The following is a 10,970-nucleotide window of genomic DNA, read 5'->3' on the forward strand; positions in this document are numbered from 1 at the left end:
TCTCCTTTTTTAAATCCCTCTTAGAACCAAGCAGCCAATGACTTCACAAAGTGGGAAGGGCCAGACAACTCATTCATCCCAGATCTGTCACTGTAACATGGGGAGGCGGGGTAGTTTCTCCAAAACATTCTACAACTTTTATCCACACACTTAAAAACTTGTCCCTTGCTTCATTCTTCTGCCAGGCACCAGTGTCGACTGATAGTCATATCTGCTGGGAGACTCATCAGTCTGCAGCTCATCCCAGGCCTAACAAATGTTTTCACAATTAAAAAATGCTTCTCCTTCCATATTTGTTTCTTTGGCTCCTGGTTTTCCAACCATTTTAAGACTAGGTTGCCTAATAACTTCTCCTAGAATAGTGTGTCTGTGATTTTTCTATTTTTTAAGCTATAAAATAAACAAACATTAGGGAGAAGGAGCCGGATGCTACACACTGTACAGCTTGATGGGATATTTCTCTCTTGTTGCATTTGCCTTTGGGTTGATTGCACATTTTTAGACGCACTGCCCTTTGTTACTGGTACTTATCACCACGAGAGGGTTGCTGACTTTTAGATACACGAGTGTGGGTAAGCTGTTGTTTAAAAGCCGTGGTTGCTCTGTGTATAAGAGATGATGAATGATCTTCTGGTTAAGGCACTAGACTGAGACACAGGACAACTGTGTTCAAACCCCAGCTCTGGTACAGATTTCTTGTGTGATGTTAGGTGAGTCACATCATCTCTATACCTCAGTTCTCCATCTGCAAGCTGTGGACAATCATACTTCCCTATTGCATGGGGTGTTGTAAGGAGACATATCTTAATGTTTGAGAGGTGCTTAGCTACGGTAATGAGGCACCATGAGCATTTAGAAAGAGCTGTTTGCTTAAAGAGGGCAGCTGTGTGTGGAAGCCTGGTTGTGTTGCACACTGCACTGTTTGTTGCAGAATTTGATCTCGGACCAACTCAGCCTTATGAAACTATTTCATTTATAACAGATGCAAAGAGTATAACTGAACTCCACTCTTTAAATTGTAAAACCTCTGTTATCTGACTGCATTACCTTTTGTCCTACCTACTCAACAGCCAAAACAGGTGGGTCTGTCTGTATCTCCCTACCTACTTGGGACTCATCACTTAGGACTTGAATTCCATTCTGACAGTCCTACTAGCCTAACAAGGAAAACAGGTGTGGCTGAAGTTAATACATCAAATATTCGGGACAAATTCATCCCTGGTGTAACCTCACTGAAAATAATGGAGTCATGACAGGATGAATTTGAAAGGAGACACACACACATATGTACGTGTATAGGTCAGGTTTCACAGTGGTAATAAGGTGGATGGGTTTTAAACAATGGACCCGTGGTACATGATGGTCCATTTCTGATTCAGTGGCATCTACCATATATTGTGGAGCTGTCTCTTTAGTCTCTTTCTCACCCTAAGTTATGTAGTTTTACGTCTCACTCAGAGAATCTTCCTTTCCGAAATATCCCTTTGAGAATCTAAAAGCAATAATTTCTGATGTTGCATGTAATCTCTCTTCCTTAATATCTCCTTCCCTCTTCCACCATCTCTCTGTTTCCCTTCTGTTTATGTGGAGGGATGCCACACAGTTTTCCTTGTTTCCTTCATGCATGAAGCTTTTTGTGCAGAGTTTATCAGAAAATCATTCATTGATAAGAAGTGTCGCCAACCAATTCTATTTGGATGGTTACATAAACATTCCACCACTATTGTTTCCTTTCCCTCTATAAACACACAATCTACTCTGATTCGCTTTCATTAATAACTTCCTCTAATATTCAAAGCAATGACTGCTAAATCCTGAGATTCACATCCACTCCAAACACTGAGCCATTTCAAAGGCAGGTGTTTTTCCAGAAATCATTTTTCCTCAGGACAATGCAGGTTGTAGATGTGCAGGTGCGGATGGATTCTGCACAACAGACAAGTTGGCTACAACTTACTTTAGACATCATAATACCTCCCATTTGTATAGCCCATTGAGTTCTGAAGGATCCCAAAGCACTGCACACACACTGTGTGATAGGTTACTTCACCTACCACCACTGGACTGGAATATTGCAAAAGAATTAGGTAAATGCATGGAGGATAGGTGCATTGGTGGCTATTAGCCAAGTTGACCAAGGACACAACCCCACGCTCCAGGAGTCCCTAAACCACTGACTGCCAGAATCTGGGATTGGAGGACAGGAGATGGATCACTCGATAATTTACTCTGTTCTGTTCATTCCCTCTGAAGCAACTGGCACCAGCCACTGTCTGAAGACAGGCTACTGGGCTAGATGGATCATTGGTCTGACCCAGTCTGGCCATTCTCATGTTTGAGTGCACTGACCAGCCATGTTACACGCTAGATTAGACTTGTAGGAAAGACAGTTCTTGTATCCAGGGACATTTTACATAAATCTGGTGCCCTGGCAAGATACATTCTACATAACAGCCTACTCTTGCCAAAAGAACCATGTGATTTTTGAATGCTCCATGCGAGAGCAAAGCTTTGGCTTCATATTTCATCTGAAAATTGCCACCTTCAGCAGCAATGCGCCCTCTAGCACGAGGCTGGGACACTAATTCAGTATTGACTTAGAGGAAAGAGTGCCACTTAGTTAATTCCCAACCATACTTTCAGCAGTTCCCAGGACGTCTTTGACCTGAATCATAGAATCATAGAATCATAGAATATCAGGGTTGGAAGGGACCTCAGGAGGTCATCTAGTCCAACCCCCTGCTCAAAGCAGGACCAATCCCCAATCAAATCATCCCAGCCAGGGCTTTGTCAAGCCTGACCTTAAAAACTTCCAAGGAAGGAGATTCTACCACCTCCCTGGGTAACACATTCCAGTGTTTCACCACCCTCCTAGTGAAAAAGTTTTTCCTAATATCCAACCTAAACCTCCCCCACTGCAACTTGAGACCATTACTCCTTGTCCTGTCATCTTCTACCACTGAGAATAGTCTAGAACCATCCTCTCTGGAACCACCTCTCAGGTAGTTGAAAGCAGCTATCAAATCCCCCCTCATTCTTCTCTTCTGCAGACTAAACAATCCCAGTTCCCTCAGCCTCTCCTCATAAGTCATGTGTTCCAGACCCCTAATCATTTTTGTTGCCCTTTCCTGGACTCTTTCCAATTTTTCCCATCCTTCTTGTAGTGTGGGGCCCAAAACTGGACACAGTACTCCAGATGAGGCCTCACCAATGTCGAATAGAGGGGAACGATCACCTCCCTCGATCTGCTCTCTATGCCCCTACTTATACATCCCAAAATGCCATTGGCCTTCTTGGCAACAAGGGCACACTGCTGACTCATATCCAGCTTCTCGTCCACTGTAACCCCTAGGTCCTTTTCCGCAGAACTGCTGCCTAGCCATTCGGTCCCTAGTCTGTAGCGGTGCATTGGGTTCTTCCGTCCTAAGTGCAGGACCCTGCACTTATCCTTATTGAACCTCATCATGTTTCTTTTGGCCCAATCCTCCAATTTGTCTAGGTCCCTCTGTATCCTATCCCTGCCCTCCAGCGTATCTACCACTCCTCCCAGTTTAGTATCATCCGCAAATTTGCTGAGAGTGCAATCCACACCATCCTCCAGATCACCTGAGTACTAACCCGTCCACCCATACATGGCTTAGGAACTTTGACTGGATCACAGTCATGGCAGCATGTACAGAAGATGGATGGACTGGGCAGGAAGTGTGCAGAGCACCAAAGAGAGTTAATACTGATAATCACAGAGAAGTTTCCACTCACTCACCACTCTATCTAACCGTCTCCAGAATTGTACATTTCTAAATAATGAAGTTGCCTGTCTGCTAGCTACCTTTCATGGCATGGCAAAGCGTCTGCACAGAGAATATTTCACAGGATCGTACTATCGTTGTCAATGTCAGATCTTTAGTACAAACATCACATTTAAGGAATCTGCTCTTAGGGATGCACAAAGCACAAAACTTTCTTTTCTCATATATGTATAATTGAAGGAAGAAATATGTTTAAAAGCGTTGTGCTAATGTTTATCTGTGTTGCTCATTGGGGTCCTGGGAGAAATAATGCAAAAATTGGGACACCCAAAATCAGACCACACTTGAAAACTTTGGCTTAAACAACTAGCCCAAGGGCTCAGCCTCTGTGGATGAGACAGGAAAAGAGCTTAAATCTCAGTCTTGAGTCTAGTGCCTTAACTACAAGCAAGCCTACCTCTTTTGGCAGCCCCTTACCTCAGTCCATTCACATCATCTGGCTTCTGCAATGAATGAAGCAGGTGTGCTATGGGTTCCAGCCTCATCCACGGTTCATCCTGCACACCAGATGAAGCAGTGTGGTCCGCTGAAAAAAATAGGTTGTGATTCTGCCTGTCAGTAGACTGTATCATAATGCATACCCACTAACGGGCAGTATTAAATATACAAGAGACCCATCTTCAGCACTACAACTCTATTCTGTAAGCTGAAAGAGCAGCCCTGCTAGCTCTGCCATGTGGGGATATGTGTGCTGGTACAGGGAACGAACTGGCATTCCATTCTCTGAGTTTCTGGGTGCTGCTGTCTAGACCTACCACCACATTCTCTGTTAGCCTGAGGTCCTTGATGCTGTTGTCTAGAGGCCCAGTGCTGCATTATGCAGGCACACACATGTAAAAATAGCTTCTGAAAGCAAGCCTGTCATGTGAAACATCTGGTGCTCAGTGGAACCACTGGAGCGGGAGAAATACCTGGGCGAGGGCAGACATTCTGGCCTGTGAGCTATGTGTGCGTTTGAGCTCTGCAGTGAATTATGGCTCACAATTTACAAGCTGTCCAGGCTTTCAATTCCACAGAAGATCAAGGGGCAGAATTTCCCTGCTTCTTGAGCTGCTCTTTGCACCTTTGTGGATGCTGCTAAACCAACCCTGCTGGGGCAGCTTTTAGTTCTGGTTCATAAAGCTTCTGCTGAAGAGCAATATGTTGCCTTTTGAATGCATCAGGCTGCACCCAATGACTTGCATTTGTATGTTCAAAACATCGTAGCAGAAGGGAGGGGCTGGAGGTGGGAAGAGAGTAGAGTGATCAGCTGTCCTGATTTTATAGGGACAGTGCCAATATTTGGGGCTTTGTCCTATATAGGCATCTATTACCCCCCATCTTGCTGTCTGGTCACCCTAGAGGAGAGACTCCCTAGCTTCCTACTAGGACATCTCTGCCCCTCCTCTTTAACTAATGTCTCAGTTCAGACACTGCAACCACAAGAGAGTCATGCTACATAACACACATTAGAAAAACTCCAGATTTCCACTGTAAGAGCCCCTGGGGAAGCTGAGTGATGAGGATAGTCTGGAGGCGATCAGGACAGGCATTACTGTGAGTGTGATGGTAACTTTGAGGTGGGGAGTGTCCCACCCCATAGAAAAAAGGAACTTCAAACTATCTCAATAGCGACATGTCCTGGAACCAAGACTAGCTTTAAAAAGGGGCTTTTAAATCTGTTCATTAATGTATTTATAGGCTGGGAAGTGTCACTGGGCAAGCATGTCAAAGTGGCTTGTCTTTAGCATCATCTAGTGACAAGGGATGGAATTATGGCTCCATTTGGTGAAGAATGGTAGGGTTATAGCACCATCTGGTGGGAGTTGCATGGCTAGCTCCCACAAAGTAATGGGATTACAAACAAATCCTTAATTCAAATACCTGAAGAACATCCTGTACCTTAGGGCTTATTTTCAAAGGGAATGAATGGGTGAGTGGTAGAAAGAATAAGCACTTGCGTCAATTGCTGCTTATTCAAGAATTATAGCTACTTAAAATCTAACAACTTACAGGCAGTACAGAGCTGCTGAATTTAAAACTAAAATTGGAACAGATATATTGGTGTAACCACTGTGCTCTTGACAAGGATTGTTTCATTTTGCCAGTGTGGTACCTACTAAAGCCGTGGCATATTTTCTCTAAGAGGTGCATGGGTCTCTTTGCCGATTTAATGTTTGGTATTGCAAACCTATAGGGCTTTAGCCATGTACACTATATTTGTTTAAGTGTAGTGTAATAGAAGGACGCTTGGGTAAATTGATGCTATATAAATAAAATGTTACGATTACTAATCATCTTTGTTAATGGAATCCATTATCCCTTCGGTTTGTGCAGTGTTTCTTAGCTGCTCATTATTCTTTAAGATAGGGGTACTTGCTATATAGCCAATTCTCAGTCTGACGGCTGTGTCTGATTTTTGCCATGTACATTTCAAAAATCTTTTAATGTTTTAGAAGGGAATAGCTGATGCCAAATCCTTTGAAACCTCACTGTCATGATTCTTGAATGTGTCACTATACAACCTTTATTCCTCTGTCAAAGATAGCCATCCTAGCTAATTAAAATAATTCTCTGTGCAACCAACTTAAATTGCAATGAGACAATGTGGATGAGGTACTATCTTTTATTGGATCAACTTTTGTTGGTGAAAGAGACACACTTTTGAGCTTATACCGAGCTCTTCTTCAGGTGTGGCACAGCTAAATATATGGTGGAACAGACTGAACTGCAATGGGCAATCCTAAGTGAAATGAGTTTAGATACATGAATAAGTCAAGTAAAGCGCCTACTTCTACAATAAGGGCCGTACTTTGCCCTCATTTACACCCATGTAACTCCACTGATTGAAGGAAGAACAGAGCTATAGATGGTGGCACAACATGGGAACAGCCTAAAGTGTGAGACAGTGAATGTCAGAGATAGATATGTCCATAAATCAGGAATAATCTCATTGAGAGGAAATAGAAAGAAACTCATTGTGATTGGCTAACAGATCATGTAATGCCATCAAACGTCAATCACTTTCAATTTAATTCTTCAATGTAACGTCAAAAAGCCAATCCATAGTTACTTAAGTCATTGATTTCTCTCATAGTAAAGTGAATTCTCCATATCCCTGTACAGATAACTGACATTTAATGCACCCTGGGTTTGGGGGCTCTATTGATCTGAAAAAAGAAATCCAGTAAATGTTTCTTTTTATAGGAATGGGGGAAAGGAGAAGCAGATTAAAATTCTTGTTGCCTGGATTTGTGTCTTGTGCTAATATTACAGTGCACTCAAAATTCTTTTTCTTGGTGTGGATATGCCAGATAAGATCAATCTTGGTCTAAGGCTAAGGTATCTCTGCTACAATAGACAGCCACCTCGTAACACCAACTGGGGTCCGCTGTTTGAAACAAACAATACTTTACTCCCTCTCAGTTCACCCCAAGGCAAGGCAGTGGCGCACGTGCACACACACACACACACACACAGGAATCAGACACACAAGAAGAGGTTGTGATCTCTATTTAGAGAAATATCCATAAATGTTGGTGTTAGGAAGAATATGCACCAGTGCTAAGCTATCTACAATAGTCTGCTGTGCCTGTGTCTGTCAGTTCTCCCACAATGTTCCACCAATATCCAGTGCTAGATGAAAATCAGACCTGCTAACGTGTTTGCAATCATGTCACCTACTAGTGGCTGGTAGTTCACAGAGGGTAAACTCAATACACCACACAAGCAACAGCATTTCAAAGGTTATTGCTTGTCATCTAGTAACCAATGTTCATCCTCCATAAAAGATTCAGAGTGAAATTTACTCATGCGCACAGGTCCGATGCACCACTTAAGCCCTGAGATAGTGTTTCTAGAACACTGCACGAATGAGTGCTAACACTAAGAATTAAAACAGCAGGGGATTTGCCCGTGGTTAGAAATGGGAAAGACTTGATGACATAAAATGTGTCTGCATCTGGGAAATGGTTGTTTCAGTAATCATAGAATATCAGGGTTGGAAGGGACCCCAGAAGGTCATCTAGTCCAACCCCCTGCTCGAAGCAGGACCAATTCCCAGTTAAATCATCCCAGCCAGGGCTTTGTCAAGCCTGACCTTAAAAACCTCTAAGGAAGGAGATTCTACCACCTCCCTAGGTAACGCATTCCAGTGTTTCACCACCCTCTTAGTGAAAAAGTTTTTCCTAATATCCAATCTAAACCTCCCCCATTGCAACTTGAGACCATTACTCCTCGTTCTGTCATCTGCTACCATTGAGAACAGTCTAGAGCCATCCTCTTTGGAATCCCCTTTCAGGTAGTTGAAAGCAGCTATCAAATCCCCCCTCATTCTTCTCTTCTGCAGACTAAACAATCCCAGCTCCCTCAGCCTCTCCTCATAAGTCATGTGCTCTAGACCCCTAATCATTTTTGTTGCCCTTCGCTGGACTCTCTCCAATTTATCCACATCCTTCTTGTGGTGTGGGGCCCAAAACTGGACACAGTACTCCAGATGAGGCCTCACCAGTGTCGAATAGAGGGGAACGATCACGTCCCTCGATCTGCTCGCTATGCCCCTACTTATACATCCCAAAATGCCATTGGCCTTCTTGGCAACAAGGGCACACTGCTGACTCATATCCAGCTTCTCGTCCACTGTCACCCCTAGGTCCTTTTCCGCAGAACTGCTGCCTAGCCATTCGGTCCCTAGTCTGTAGCGGTGCATTGGATTCTTCCATCCTAAGTGTAGGACCCTGCACTTATCCTTATTGAACCTCATCAGATTTCTTTTGGCCCAATCCTCCAATTTGTCTAGGTCCTTCTGTATCCTATCCCTCCCCTCCAGCGTATCTACCACTCCTCCCAGTTTAGTATCATCCGCAAATTTGCTGAGAGTGCAATCCACACCATCCTCCAGATCATTTATGAAGATATTGAACAAAACCGGCCCCAGGACCGACCCCTGGGGCACTCCACTTGACACCGGCTGCCAACTAGACATGGAGCCATTGATCACTACCCGTTGAGCCCGACAATCTAGCCAGCTTTCTACCCACCTTATAGTGCATTCATCCAGCCCATACTTCCTTAACTTGCTGACAAGAATACTGTGGGAGACCATGTCAAAAGCTTTGCTAAAGTCAAGAAACAATACATCCACTGCTTTCCCTTCATCCACAGAACCAGTAATCTCATAATAAAAGGCGATTAGATTAGTCAGGCATGACCTTCCCTTGGTGAATCCATGCTGACTGTTCCTGATCACTTTCCTCTCACGTAAGTGCTTCAGGATTGATTCTTCGAGGACCTGCTCCATGATTTTTCCAGGGACTGAGGTGAGGCTGACTGGCCTGTAGTTCCCAGGATCCTCCTTCTTCCCTTTTTTAAAGATTGGCACTACATTAGCCTTTTTCCAGTCATCCGGGACTTCCCCCGTTCGCCACGAGTTTTCAAAGATAATGGCCAAGGGCTCTGCAATCACAGCCGCCAATTCCTTCAGCACTCTCGGATGCAACTCGTCTGGCCCCATGGACTTGTGCACGTCCAGCTTTTCTAAATAGTCCCTAACCACCTCTATCTCCACAGAGGGCTGGCCATCTCTTCCCCATTAATGGGAGATGGCTTGAAACACTCAGGGCTAAAAGAGATCACAGAGTAACATCCATGGGAGTTCTGTGCTTATCACTTTTGCCATTGTTCTTCCAAACAGAATAAATATGCATTATTAATTATCCCACATATATCTGCGTACAGCTCTGACAGCCAGGAAAGAGAGACCGTTTGTTCAGCCATTATGGATACAACTTTGAGATATCATTTCTGAATTGCAAGCAGTGAGGAGAGAGGATTTGTGGGAGGAGTAAGAAATAAGCAAGCTAAGGCCCTAAAAGAGATGCCATGACACAGGTAAGATTCAGCAGTGAGGAAAGGGGTTACAGCAACTCCATGAAAAAGAGCTCCCTGCTCCACAAAAATGTTCCATCCTTGGTTCTCTCTTCTCCTCCCTTTCTCTCACACACCCAAAAAAGAAAAGAAAAACAACCAACTTTTTGGGGGGTTAAGATTTGTAGATTTTATTTACTTGGAGGATTTCTACAGTAACACCAGGGGAAACCACTGCTTACACTGAGCGCTTTCTACACCACCTGTGAGGTGCCCAGAGGCGTATTCTCAGTGCAGATTTAAACCACGACAGCAATGAGACAATGCTTAGACTTGCAGAATAAAAGATCTCAAATGGGTAACCCATAGCCTAGCCCCATCCAGCTGCTTGAAGTTCTGCAGGTTAATCTGTTTGGTGGCAAAGTCTCATTTTTCAGGTTCTCTCTCCCCTTGCCTCCAGTAGAAGCAGAGCCTAAATCCTGTGCTGCAGAAGATATCAATACTGTCCATTCACGCTCTTGGTGTTTCAGAGTAACAGCCGTGTTAGTCTGTATTCACAAAAAGAAAAGGAGTACTTGTGGCACCTTAGAGACTAACCAATTTATTTGAGCATAAGCTTTCGTGAGCTACAGCTCACTTCATCGGATGCATACTGTGGAAAGTGTAGAAGATCTTATTATATACACACACAAAGCATGAAAAAATACCTCCTCCCACCCCACTCTCCTGCTCGTAATAGCTTATCTAAAGTGACCACTCTCCTTACAATGTGTATGATAATCAAGGTGGGCCATTTCCAACACAAATCCAGGTTTTCTTACACCTCCCCTCCCCCCCACAAACTCACTCTCCTGCTGGTAATAGCTTATCCAAAGTGACCACTCTCCTTACATTGTGTATGTGCCCACATATCTATTCAGGGGACACCATCACAGGGCCTAATAACATCAGCCACACTATCAGAGGCTCGTTCACCTGCACATCCACCAATGTGATATATGCCATCATGTGCCAGCAATGCCCCTCTGCCATGTACATTGGTCAAACTGGACAGTCTCTACGTAAAAGAGTAAATGGACACAAATCAGATGTCAAGAATTATAACATTCATAAACCAGTCGGAGAACACTTCAATCTCTCTGGTCACGCGATTACAGACATGAAAGTCACTATTTTACAACAAAAAAACTTCATATCCAGACTCCAGCGAGAAACTGCTGAATTGGAATTCATTTGCAAATTGGATACAATTAATTTAGGCTTGAATAGAGACTGGGAGTGGCTAAGTCATTATGCAAGGTAGCCTATTTCCCCTTG

The sequence above is a fragment of the Natator depressus genome, chromosome 27, assembly GCF_965152275.1.
Source record: "Natator depressus isolate rNatDep1 chromosome 27, rNatDep2.hap1, whole genome shotgun sequence".
NCBI classification, from domain to species: domain Eukaryota; kingdom Metazoa; phylum Chordata; order Testudines; family Cheloniidae; genus Natator; species Natator depressus.